Source organism: Muntiacus reevesi, chromosome 16, assembly GCF_963930625.1.
Source record: "Muntiacus reevesi chromosome 16, mMunRee1.1, whole genome shotgun sequence".
Lineage (NCBI taxonomy): Eukaryota > Metazoa > Chordata > Mammalia > Artiodactyla > Cervidae > Muntiacus > Muntiacus reevesi.
This window is the reverse complement of record NC_089264.1, coordinates 12,301,754-12,313,832: the sequence shown is the minus strand read 5'-3', so window position 1 is coordinate 12,313,832 and position 12,079 is coordinate 12,301,754. Positions and strand designations below refer to the sequence as shown.

Below are 12,079 nucleotides of genomic sequence, written 5' to 3'. Positions count from 1 at the left end.
AAGATTCTGAACAAGCGTGAGGCAGGAAACTGCTTTAAAAAGTGTATAGGCTACTTGCAAAGTCCAGACAAGCACACAAGAAAAGGTAAGTAACAGAAGATGGTAGGCAATTCGGTATAACTTGTATGGAACAGGCTATATTCTAGAGGGGCTTCCCTGATAGCTCAGGTGGTAAAGAATTGCTCTACAATGCAAGAGACCTGAGTTCGATTCCTGGGTCGGGAAGATCCCCTGGAGAAGGGAATGGCTCCCCATTCCAGTATTCTTGCCTGGAGAATTCCATGGACAGGGGAGCCTGGTGGGCTACAGCCCCTGAGTTCACAACAAGTCGGATAGAACTGAGTGGCTAACACAAGCACATAGAGAGGAAGGTTGAAATTGGCTAAATTCTGTTAGTGACAAATTCTCAGAGGACTGAGCCCAGCCATGAGAAGGAGCTAAGGTCTGCAGAGGGGAAATTGAGACAGAAGACTTTCCACATGGGAAGGTTAATTACAACAATGGTGGAAGGTGTTACAATTGAGCTTGGTGAGTGTAGAAACACTGATGAAAGGCTGGTCTGGAATGACACTCTATTACACATTGAAGGTTTATTCTTAATATGATAGTGGGTGAGGGTAGAAAAGGTCTTTGTCTTTAGCCATGGTCTTTGATTATGGTCAGTAAGGTGACAGTCAGTGCAGGAAAGTGTTGAAAATAGTTTTAGAGAAATTGGTTCTGGTTGATGTATAAGGTACACTGAAGTGAGTAACTTGAAATGTGTAAAATAGGTCATATGTTTTCTTGGTAATTTATCCATGAGAAGGTGACAAGAATGATTATGGGAATACAGTATTTTCAGTCGTGTTTCTGATTGCTGGCAAAATCCAGACATGATAAAATACTGTCTGTCAAATTTGCTGCTAAAACACATGGCAGATTAGTGTAGTAGAAAGAACATGAGCTCTAGAATTGGTTATATGTGGGTTCAAATCCCAGCTCCATGTTGTAAGTGGTGTGAAAATTTAGGCACACTTCTTTTTTTTTAACGTTTTTTTTTGATGTGGACCATTAAAAAGTCTGTATTGAATTTGTTACAGTATTGCTTCTGTTTTATGTTTTGGTTTTTTTTTGGTCATGAGGCATGTAGGATCTTAGCTCCCCAACCAGGGATTGAACCTACAACCCCTGCATTGGAAGGTGAAGCCTTATCCACTGGACCACCAGGGAAATCCCTAGTCATGCTTCTTAATCCCTGTGAATGTTAATTTCTTTGAGTCATATGGAGATGTATTACTTATTTCACTCGAATGTTAGGGTTAAATAGCAAATATAAAGTATGTAGCCTTCTCTCTCCTTAGCACCACTACCCTCAATTTCTTAGTCACTGGAAATAAAGACTGGAAGGATTCTTAGGCTTAAGAGTGCACTTGAACATTCTTCATCAAGCAAGTCACAGCATTTCTACTGACTCTAGTGAAGAGTCTGAGAGAAGGCTAGTTGTCCGATTACTAGAGGAGAGTCTGTTTGATCTCTGAGGCAGTGTAATTCTGGTTGAAGGGGGCAGCTGAGGGAAGAGGAAGGAGCCTTGCATTTGGAGTCATTCAGGGTTTAGACCCTGACCATACCACTTGTGGTGTGCCCTTGGGTGAATGACTGTGGACGATGATTTTTTTTAAAAAATTTATTTATTTGGCAGCGTGTGGCCTCCGTGTTGCATCATGTAGGATCTTTTGTTGCAGTACACAGACTCTCTAGTTGAGCCGCTCAGGCTTAGTGGCTCAAAGGCATGTGGGGTCTTAGTTCCCTGGCACGGGACCAAACCCGAGTCCCCTTCAGTGCAAGGCAGATTCTTAACCACTTGACCAGTAAGGAAGCCCCAGCCATAGTCTTAAACGACCTTAATAACATAGGGTGGGGATGAAACACGACGACATAGCAAACACTTCATAAAGTCTAACCTTTCTAGAAAAATTTAGTATTAATCGTTTTAGAGTCATGTAATAGTTTAGCTATAATCCTTTAGAGAGGACCTTTGGAGAAAACATGGTTATAATAACATATAATATCCTAACCCTTGTAAGGAATCATCATGTTTAGATTATCTGAGAAAATTTATATGATATTTTAATTAATAAAATGCCTTCTTAACTACTAAGCAAGTGGATAATTGTATCTTTTGTTCTTTTGCCCTGAGCACACCCCTGAAGTACACAAAGTAGCCTTTATTTTTGTGACTGCAATTAGTACTCGTTGGCTTTTTACATCCTTTGCAGCTGCGCATTTACGGTATTTTAGGCAAATAATTTGAATCATCCTGACTTTAAAGCTATGTGATAATTTGGGGATGCTTTCTAACCTTATCTCTCATAATGTTAATTCAAAAGAAGATGATGCATAGTGTTTGGAATAGAAACTAGAGGAGTAATTCCTAACCAGTGCTAACTGGTATATGACAAAGAGCCTCTGAGCACGTCATAGCTGAGGCTGCTGAAGAATTCTGCTCTGTGAAAAAGCTAAATCTTGATAGTGACCTTCCTGCAAAAGACAGAAGGTTTCATCGAAAAGGAAATTCTACTTTTGCTGAGTTCAAACCCAGAGTTATTTATGTGCTCAGTCGTGTCCGACTCTTTGTGGCCCCATGGACTGGAGCCCGCCAGGCTCCTCTGTCTTTGGGATTTTCTGAGCAAGAATAAAGCAGTGGGTTGCCATTTCTTTCTCCAGGGGATCTTCCCTACCCAGGGATAGAACCCACGTCTGCCGCCTCTGATGTCTCCTGCATTGACAGGTGAATTCTTTACCGCTGGCGCCACCTGGGAAGCCCAGAGCTATTTATAGCTATTACCATTTTCTACTTTTAGGACTGATGGTGTAACTTGTTGATGAGTTTTCCAGTAGATATGGAGAGTATATGTAATGTTTTTATCCACTGGCAAATGACACCGGCAATTAAGAGTATTATAAATATTTAAAGCTGTGGTTTTCAAACTCTCTGAAATATAGATTGCTCCATGTAAGCAAATGTATGCAAACTGCCTACTTCAGTCATTTCTTCTTCTTAATGCAAAGACTATATCATTTTTAATTGCAAAATACTAAAGGAAAAGTAACACGTGACTGTGAAATTATGCCGCTCTGTCTTTGTGTTTTCAAACAGTGATAACTTACATAAAACTCGCTATTCTACTAAGAGGGACCCTGATATACCTCCTTGGAACACTACAGTTTACAAATGACTGTCCTGGTAGTGTGGAAATAAGGAAGACATTTACTGAACAGTTGTAACTCACTCAACATCAAACAGAGGACCCCTGTTTAATATTTTATTTTCAAAGTTCTTAGGTTAGATAGCATTTGAAGAAAGTTATATGATTAGAAAATTTGAAAAAACAAAACAAAATTAGGATCTGAATTTCTTTTGTAAACAGAAAGGGCATAGTTTAGAATAAGAGTGGTAACAGATGTGGTTGGCAAAGTAGGCCATGGCCAGATCGTGTATGACTTTGTTGGGTGTTGTGTCGGTTAGTTATTGCTGTGTAACAAATTATCCCAAAACTCCATGGCCTAAAACAGTAATAAACACATGTTATCATTACAGTATATGTGAATCAGGAATTCATTAGTAGCTTAACTGTGAAATTATGGCTCAGAGTCTCTTATGAGGCTGAAGTGAAGATGCCAACCAGGGCTTTCCTGGCGCTGGAGGATTCACTCCCAAGGTAGCTTTCTGTCTCATGGTTGACTAGTCGGCGCTAATTGTTGGTGAGAAGTTTCAGTTCTTCCTCTTTTGAGTCTCTCCACAGGCTGTTTGAATGTTGACGTGACATGGCAGCTCGTTTCCTTCAGAGCAGACAACCCAAGTGAGACCTAGTAATAGGATAGGGACTAAAAACCGTGGCCTCAGGAGTCACACATCATCAATTCCACCGTAATCAGTGCACTGGAAGCAAAGTACTAAGTTGGCCCACACTTGAGGGAAAGAGAATTAGGCTCCACCTTTTGAAGGGAGGAGTGTCAAAGAATTTGCAGACCTATTTTGTTTTACTTTTGTGTATGAATTTAAAATTTTTACTTATATTTTTATTTTTTAAGATACCGTTGCCAACAACGCAGTTCTCCAGAATTCTGTCATGATATATACATAAGATTTGAGTTTTAAGACATATGCAGTGCTCTTTTTTGGTAAATTTTTAATTTATATTGGAGAATTGTTGATTGATTTACAATGCTGTGTTAGTTTCCACTGTACAGCAAAGTGATTCAGTTATACCTATGTCTATTCTTTTTGGGGATTTTCATATACATACCACTATATATAAAATAGATAATCAATAAGAACCTACTTTACAGCATAGGAAGCTCTACTCAATATTCTGTAATAAACTTTATGGGAAAAGAATTGGTAGACATAAAAAAAATCTTGGGTCCTATTCCACTTTATTGATTCATCCATTTACCAACTATTTAACCTCTACCACAAGTTAAGTATTGTTATGGGTGTGGATAAGGCCTCCCAGGGAGGGTGACACGTGTCAGGGCTTGAAAGATGAGAAGGAAAGGGTTAGTTATCACAAGCATCTTTGCCTCTGCTGTGCCATTTATTTATTTCCTACTGACCCCCTGTTCTAGGCTTCCCTGCTGGCTCAGTGGTAAAGAATCTGCCTGCCAATGCAGGAGATGCAGGTTCGACCCCTGGGTTGGGAAGATCCCCTGGAGAAGGGAACGGCAACCCACTCCGGTATTCTTGTCTGGGAAATCTCATGCACAGAGGAGCCTGGTGGGCTACAGTCCTTGGGATCAAAAGAGCTGGATATGACTTATCAACTAAGCAACAACAAACCTTCTGGTCTCTGCTTAACCTCTTTCGCTGCCCCGTCCACTTGAAAGTTCACTCAGTCTCTGGGTTAAAATTTCCTCAATTGTAAAATGATGAGTCTCCTTTTAGATATTACATTTTCATCTAGAAAAATAGGACAGTTTTTTTTAATCATTGAAATATACTTAATTTTAGCAGCATAGAACTGAAATTAAGAACAAATAAAATGATAATGAGCAGTTATAGAGAAATTAATTTAGACACCATTTGAAGTTTCCACAATCATTTTCTACTATTTTAGCTCACTCTTGATTTATAAAATTACCTAAAGTATATCTTTAGCTGGGTAGTAATATGCTAAATGTGAATTGCAGTTTTGTTAGGAGCCTAAGAGATCTTTGAATTTTTTCTTTTAATTTTTAGACCTGTAAGAATCTTTTGACTTTTCACACAAAAACCACATCTCTTGAGAGATAGAGAAAATGAAACAAGGAAAAAAAAAAAAGCTGCAAAGAACATTTCATTTTCTCTAGATCTACCCTCTTGATTTCATTAGTTCCTAATTTCCTCTCAGATCTGTGTGCTGAGGCCAATGATACCATTTTTCAGTGTTAATTGCTCACTCTTTAGTGCTCTGAGAGCATTTTATTCATGTTTCTCTTTTGGCAATTATAATATGTCTTGTGCTATGATTCTGTATATGTGTAGTAATCAATGAATTCTGTTGCATTTTCTGTTCTTGAGGGCAGGAACAATATTATATTCATAATTGTTACTCTCAAAGCACCTAGTCCAATGCTAAAGTGAAAAACTTTAGAATAAATCTGGTGCTGTTAAAAAAAACCCTTTTTTTGAAGTTTTCATTATTATAAAAATTATTTATGATCTTAGAAGATAACTGGACTTATTTTGTTAATCACTTCTCAATATGTATTACCTTTAAATCATTATGTTATGCACCTGAAACTAATATGTCAATTATATCTAATTAAAAAAATACCTATTGACTTGAATGATAACATTGACTCTTATGTTAAGATAAAAGTGATTTTGTATGATCAACCATTTCAAATCATCCAACTGATAAATCTTAATTTGTATAACAGAATAATAAGGTTATATGTTCTGGCACAATTAAGTCTGAAAAGTTAAGATTTGTTAAAAATGGGTGATAATGATAGTTCTTAGAGTTTTGGTCCTTATCTAAAACTTTGATTCTAATCCATTCATTACTTTTCATACTCACATTATCTGTTGGTGTATAATTTCTTTGAAATGACATACAGATAGCAATAGATTAATTCCATTAAAATGTTCCCAAAACTGCAATAAAGCTACATTTGATAGGAAAATTATTAGCTCATATTCACTCAATTTTCCCAAATAATCCAGTTACCAAAAAAATTTATCTCCAATGACTAAAACCTCATTACTGGTTCACAGTTATATCACTAATGAAAGTAGGAAAAATATTTTTGGTAGTATTACAAGTGTTTCAGTTCTCCAAAATATAATTTCTGGATTTGAAGAAAAGTCTTATAACTTTTCAATAAATCTGAGAAATGTTATAATGACTAATAAATCATGCATACTGAAACCACTTCCAATCTTTAAGTGGCATATAAATACATATAAATAGTTAATGACAGTTCAAAATCCTCAAATCATATTAAATATTTCTAATCCTCATTTCTCATCTGAATTATTACAAAAACCTTCTTTCTACTCTTCCACACTATTCTCTGACCATTTTCTAATTCATCCTCCCCATTCTGGCAACTTAATCTCTTTAAAATGCAAATGTGAACATGTCAAACCCCTGCTTAAAACCCTTTGTGTGTGCATGCGAAGCCACTTCGTTCATGTCCAAATCTGTGTGTGACCTTGTGGACTGTAGCCCGCCAGGCTCCAGTGTCTGTGGGATTCTCCAGTCAGATTACTAGAATGGTTTGCTATGCTCTCCTCCAGGGGATTTTCCCAACCCAGGGATCGAACATGCCATCTCTTAATGTCTCCTGCACTGGCAAGCAGATTCATTACTACTAGTGCCATCTAGGAAGCCCTAAAACCCTTCTGTGACTCCCAAGACTTTAGAATAAAATTCAGGTGCCTTACTGTGATGGATGGGTGTTGATCCCTGCCCATCTCAGCCTGTTCTCCTCACTTGTCACAGTGAATTTTCTGGAAATTCCTACACGGTCAGGATTTTCTCTTCTCATGGACTTTCCTCTGTTTGGAAAACCTTCTCTACTTCTATGCCTAAATTCTGTGTTTTTTAGCTTAGCTCAAGCCAGGTCACTCCTAAATTCTGTATTTTTTAGCTTAGCTCAAGTTCAAGTGACACTCCAAGCATCACTCCCAGGGTTTCCTTCAGATATAATTTTTTTATCCAGTTGAGTTCTGTGTCCCTTTATGTTTTCCTTGTATTCAACACATTTTTTTTTTTTTAAAGAAACTTAACTAGATATGTGCTCACTGAATTGTAATACTATAGTTTGCTTGCTTGTCCATCTCAGCCTCTGGACCACGAACTCCTCATAAACAGGGAGCCTTCATTTCTGAATCACTGGAGCTGAGCACAATGCCTGGCAGTGAAGTCACCAAACATAGTTTTGTTTAGTGAATAAATATAAATGAATGGCAAATAATTAATAATTGCTATGGAGAGGAACAGCGTTAAAAATATTTAATAACCAGTTGGTAGAGGCTTCTCTTGGTCACCTTGGAACTACTCTGACAACAAATATTTAATTTACTGTATTTATCTATTTTTAAATATGTATTTATTTCTTTGTGCCAGGTCTTAGTTGTGGCATGCAGGATCTTTAGTTGTGGTATGTGGGATCTAGTTCCCTGACCAGGGATTGAACCCAGGCCCCCTGTATTGCGAACATGCAGTTTTAACCACTGGACCACCAGGGAAGTCCCTCTGACTTTTTGATACCAACAGGGAGGAAATATGTATACTTTGATGCCTACATGCAGTCAGACTATCGCAGAAAAACATGGAGACATAATTTATTGGAAAGTACTTACATACATGGACACAGGAGCCAATAATCCTGTGTTGAGGACCTATCAGTGTAGGAAGATAAAAGCTTCCCTGTAAAACTGACAGTGGTGGTAAAAGTGTTGCCGTGTCCTTTCCCAATTACCCAGAGATGTGTTTCATATTGTCTGGTAGACTAATTCTTACTGGACAGCATCAGTAAGTGAAGGAAGGGTAATTTCTAACATCTTTATCTCCTGTAATAAACCTTTACTGCTGTCTTACTTCACACATTTAGTAACAGTAAATAGCTCGCCTTCCTTCTTAGCAAAGATGATGTCTTAGCTCATGTGTCCTTCATCTTTTCCATACGCTATCTCAAATATTGCAAAAGCTGATTAATCCCATTTTTCAATTTCTGTCCCCTACCATCCCAAACCAAGGCATTTGTGGTCACCAGAGTGACCTTTCCGAAATGCAAATGTGATCCCTAACAAAGTCCTAAAGGTAGTTTAAAAAAAAAATTTTTTTTTGATGCATGTGTGTTGATTTCATATTTGGAGACTCCACTTCAGGGGAGGCAGGGTAGTCCCTAGGCTTTCTTACAAGTTTCACAGGAGATTCTATCACACAGCCAGGCTGAGAACCACACATCCACAGGATCAGGTCCTTTGTAGGGAAGAAGGCTCTCCATGGACCGCCTCCTGTTTGTCGCTTCCAGTTCACTTAATACCTGTGAGATTTTGGCAAGGTTACCGAATACTCGAGCCCCAGCTGCCTTATTGCAAATGGGGATAAAAATACCAGTGTTATAGCACAATTTTAAATATTTGAGATAGTATTGGGCCTTTTAATTTATCACCTGAACTGAGACTCTACTAATAATTACTCCAAGATACTATTCATAGACTTAGACCATCCCAGGCAACTGAGATATGTGGTCATAGTAATTTGAAGCCATATATTCAAAGCATTTCTCACAGTGAATGATATGTAGTGTGTGTTCAATAAATCATTTTTATTTTCATTGTTCTTCTCATCTGCATCCCACACTCTGCTGGAAGCCTTTGCATGCTGAGGTTGTGGCACAAAGAGCAAATGGTGATCAGGTGCCCCCTAACCAAGATCCTGGACATTTGTCATTGCCTTTCTCCTGTAGACACTATACACTGTCACCCTTGATATTTCTTTCTTTTTTAGATTTTCCCTTTTCTTGTCCATTATTCTAGTCTACCATTAACGCTTACAGGGCCCAGGAAAAGAGTGCAAAAGAGGTCCACTCATAGCATATTTTTAAATTAAAAGTTATGTATCAAGCTAATACACTATCAAATCCTCCTACATTTCCCCCAGTGGCTCAGCAGTTAAGAATCTGTCTGTGATGCAGGAGACACAGGTTCAATCCCTGGGTCAAGAAGATCCCCCGGAGGAGGGCACAGCCACCCACTCCAGTGTTCTTGCATGGAGAACTCCATGGACAGAAGAGCCTGGCGGGGTACAGTCCATAGGGTTGCAAAGAGTTGGACATGACTGAAGCAACTGAACACGCCCACATCCTCCTACATTGATAAATATATCTTTCTAGCGATATGATAAGTCCGAATTTAGACTTCTTAAAAACCTTGGAGTTCATTCTTTGCAGGATTGGGACTGATTCTGGACTTTGGCCCCCTCCCCTTCCTCACCCTAGGCTCCATCCATACCACAGGAACATCATGTGTAAAGGTAGAGACACGCCAACCTGTACAGTCAGGCTCTGTTCACCCGTTACTTGCACTCTTCCTCACAAAAACATCTAGTAGCGTGTGTTAGACTCCTGTTGCTGCTGTCACAGTTATCACAAGTTCAGTGACTTAAAATAACACAATTCATTCTTCGTACATTAACACGTGTATGCAGTCTGGAAAGATGGTGCTGAGGAGCCTATTTGCAGGGCAGCAGTGGAGTTGCAGACATAGAGAACAGACTTGTGGACACAGTAGGAAGGAAGGAGAGGTGGGATGAATTGAGAGAATAGCATGAAAACATATACGTTACCATATGTAACATAGATAGTGGGAATTTGCTGTTTGTCTCAGTGAGCCGAAACCAGTGCTCTGCAACAGCCTAAAGGGGTGGGATGGGGTGGAAGGAGGGAGGGAGGTTCAAGAGGGAGGGAACATATGTATACCTATGGCTCATTCATGTTGATGTATGGCAGAGAGCAACACAGTGTTATAAAGCAATCATCCTTCAATGAAAAATGTCAAACTGTAGTTAAAAAAAAAACCCACAATTTATTCTTTTATTATTCTTTTATAATTTTAGAATTCTGAAGTCTAAAATCAGTCCTATAAGGTTAATGTCAGGGTGCTGGCACTGCTGATTCCTCCTGAATGCTCTGAGTAAATCTCTCCTTTCTCACCAGCTGCCTCCCTCTTGTGAAAACCTTTTGTGATTACATCAAGCCCACCTGGGTAATTCAGGTTAATCTCCTCATCTCAAAATCTTTAACTTGGTCACATCTGCAAAATTCCTTTTACCATTAAAGGTAACATTTACAAGTTCTGGGGATTAGGATGTGGACATATTTGAGGACCACTATTCAACCATCTTAGACTTCCCTGGTAGCTCAGACAGTAAAGCGTCTGCCTACAATGAGGGAGACCCAGGTTCGATCCCTGGGTTGGGGAAGATCTCCTGGAGAAGGAAATGGCAACCCACTCCAGTATTCTTGCCTGGAAAATCCCATGGACAGAGTAGCCTGGTAGGCTATACAGTCCATGGGGTCGCAAAGAGTTGGACACGACTCAGCAACTTCACTTTAACTTTCACTTTCATTCAACCATCTGCAGGGTGTGCCTGCCAGTGGACCCTTGAGAGGGTGATCCCAAGGAAGAAGTCTGAGACAGCACTGAAACACACTTGGGGCTGCATGGGAGGGGACTCTGGGTGTCTGCATGTCTGATGTGTGATCTGAGGGCAGAAGAGCTGCAGGATCAGAGAGGGCATGTCCCCTTAGCCTTCTGGATCCCTTACCCTGCTCAGCAAGTGGAGGTCCCTTTAAAGTCCACGACCCAAGACAGAAGCCTAAGGATGGCCCATTGCTCCTTCCCCCTGACACCTGGCAGCCGCAGTCTATTTACCTTTCTCCTGATCCACATACAAGGTTCTGTCTGAGGGAAACATGTAAGCAAATTATTTTATTCTGTTCAAAGTTCTTTTTCTCTTTTGGTATCTCTGCCTTTTACTTGTCGTGAAAGAGCCCCAGTCCACACCCACTCATTGTTTGTAACCATCCTCACTGGCTTTCCCTTCCTTTGAATCTCTAATTCCATCCTTCCGCCACCTCTTCAGTTCTTAAAATACACAAGATTTCACCTGTTTTCTATGTTTTTAAAAAAAAAAATATGCTCTCCAACTAGCAAGTTATTCCTGAATCCTACAAAACTGTCAGTTCATTCTTCTTGTAATATTTCTTTGTTTTAAAATTTCCACCATCATTTGAAACCTACAAATTTTCCTTTGTAATCAGATTTTAAATTACTTTTCCTATTCCACTTGTATTTGTGCGTGCATGCTCAGTTGCTCAGTCATGTCTGACTCTGTGACCTCATGGACTGTGACCTGCCAGGCTCCTCTGTCCTTGGGATTTCCCAGGCAAAATTACTGGAGTGGGTTGCCATGCCCTCTTCCAGGGGATCTTCCAGACCCAGGGATCAAACCCACGTCTCCTGCATTGGCAGATGGGTTTTTTACCACTGAGCCACCTGGGAAGCCCATTCTACTTACACTCTTGTGTATTTATATTTTGCTATATCTTGACCATTTTGAATAATGTTTCCACACTTACACAATGTATACGGAAGAATTTTTCAAAAAAGCTATTTTTCTTTCCTTGTAAGTTTTTGAAACTCCCTGAAGTTTCATCTATATTTTTACTTATTCTCATTAATGCATTCAAGTTTTCAGGGAACCAACTGTGTTTAAGATTCTGACATAATTTTGAGAGAATGTTGTTTTGATAGTTGATGAATTATTTCATGTGTTTTTAAAAATAAAGCTTTATGGGTTTTTACCTTAATATAATATTACATATTGCAAAGGTTCTAATGAAAAGAAAATTTGCCAGTTTAAACTTAGTTGAAATTCATTTATAAAATGTAAATGCTTTGAAAAAACTATGACTACACGATATTGTCAAATTACTATAGTATGTTCTCCAGGAGGGCAGATGTCTGTCTTGTTTGTCATTTCCCAGCAATGGCCCAGCTACCGGTGCTTGGATTTTTGTAAATAATTGAGTAAGTGAATAT

General features: G+C 39.0%; 1 protein-coding gene across 7 annotated transcripts in view; it reads left to right on the top strand.

Moving 5' to 3' along the window:
- ANK2 (ankyrin 2) overlaps nucleotides 1-12,079 on the top strand; it is a 679,395-nt gene that overhangs the window by 520,189 nt on the left and 147,127 nt on the right. The window lies entirely within an intron of this gene.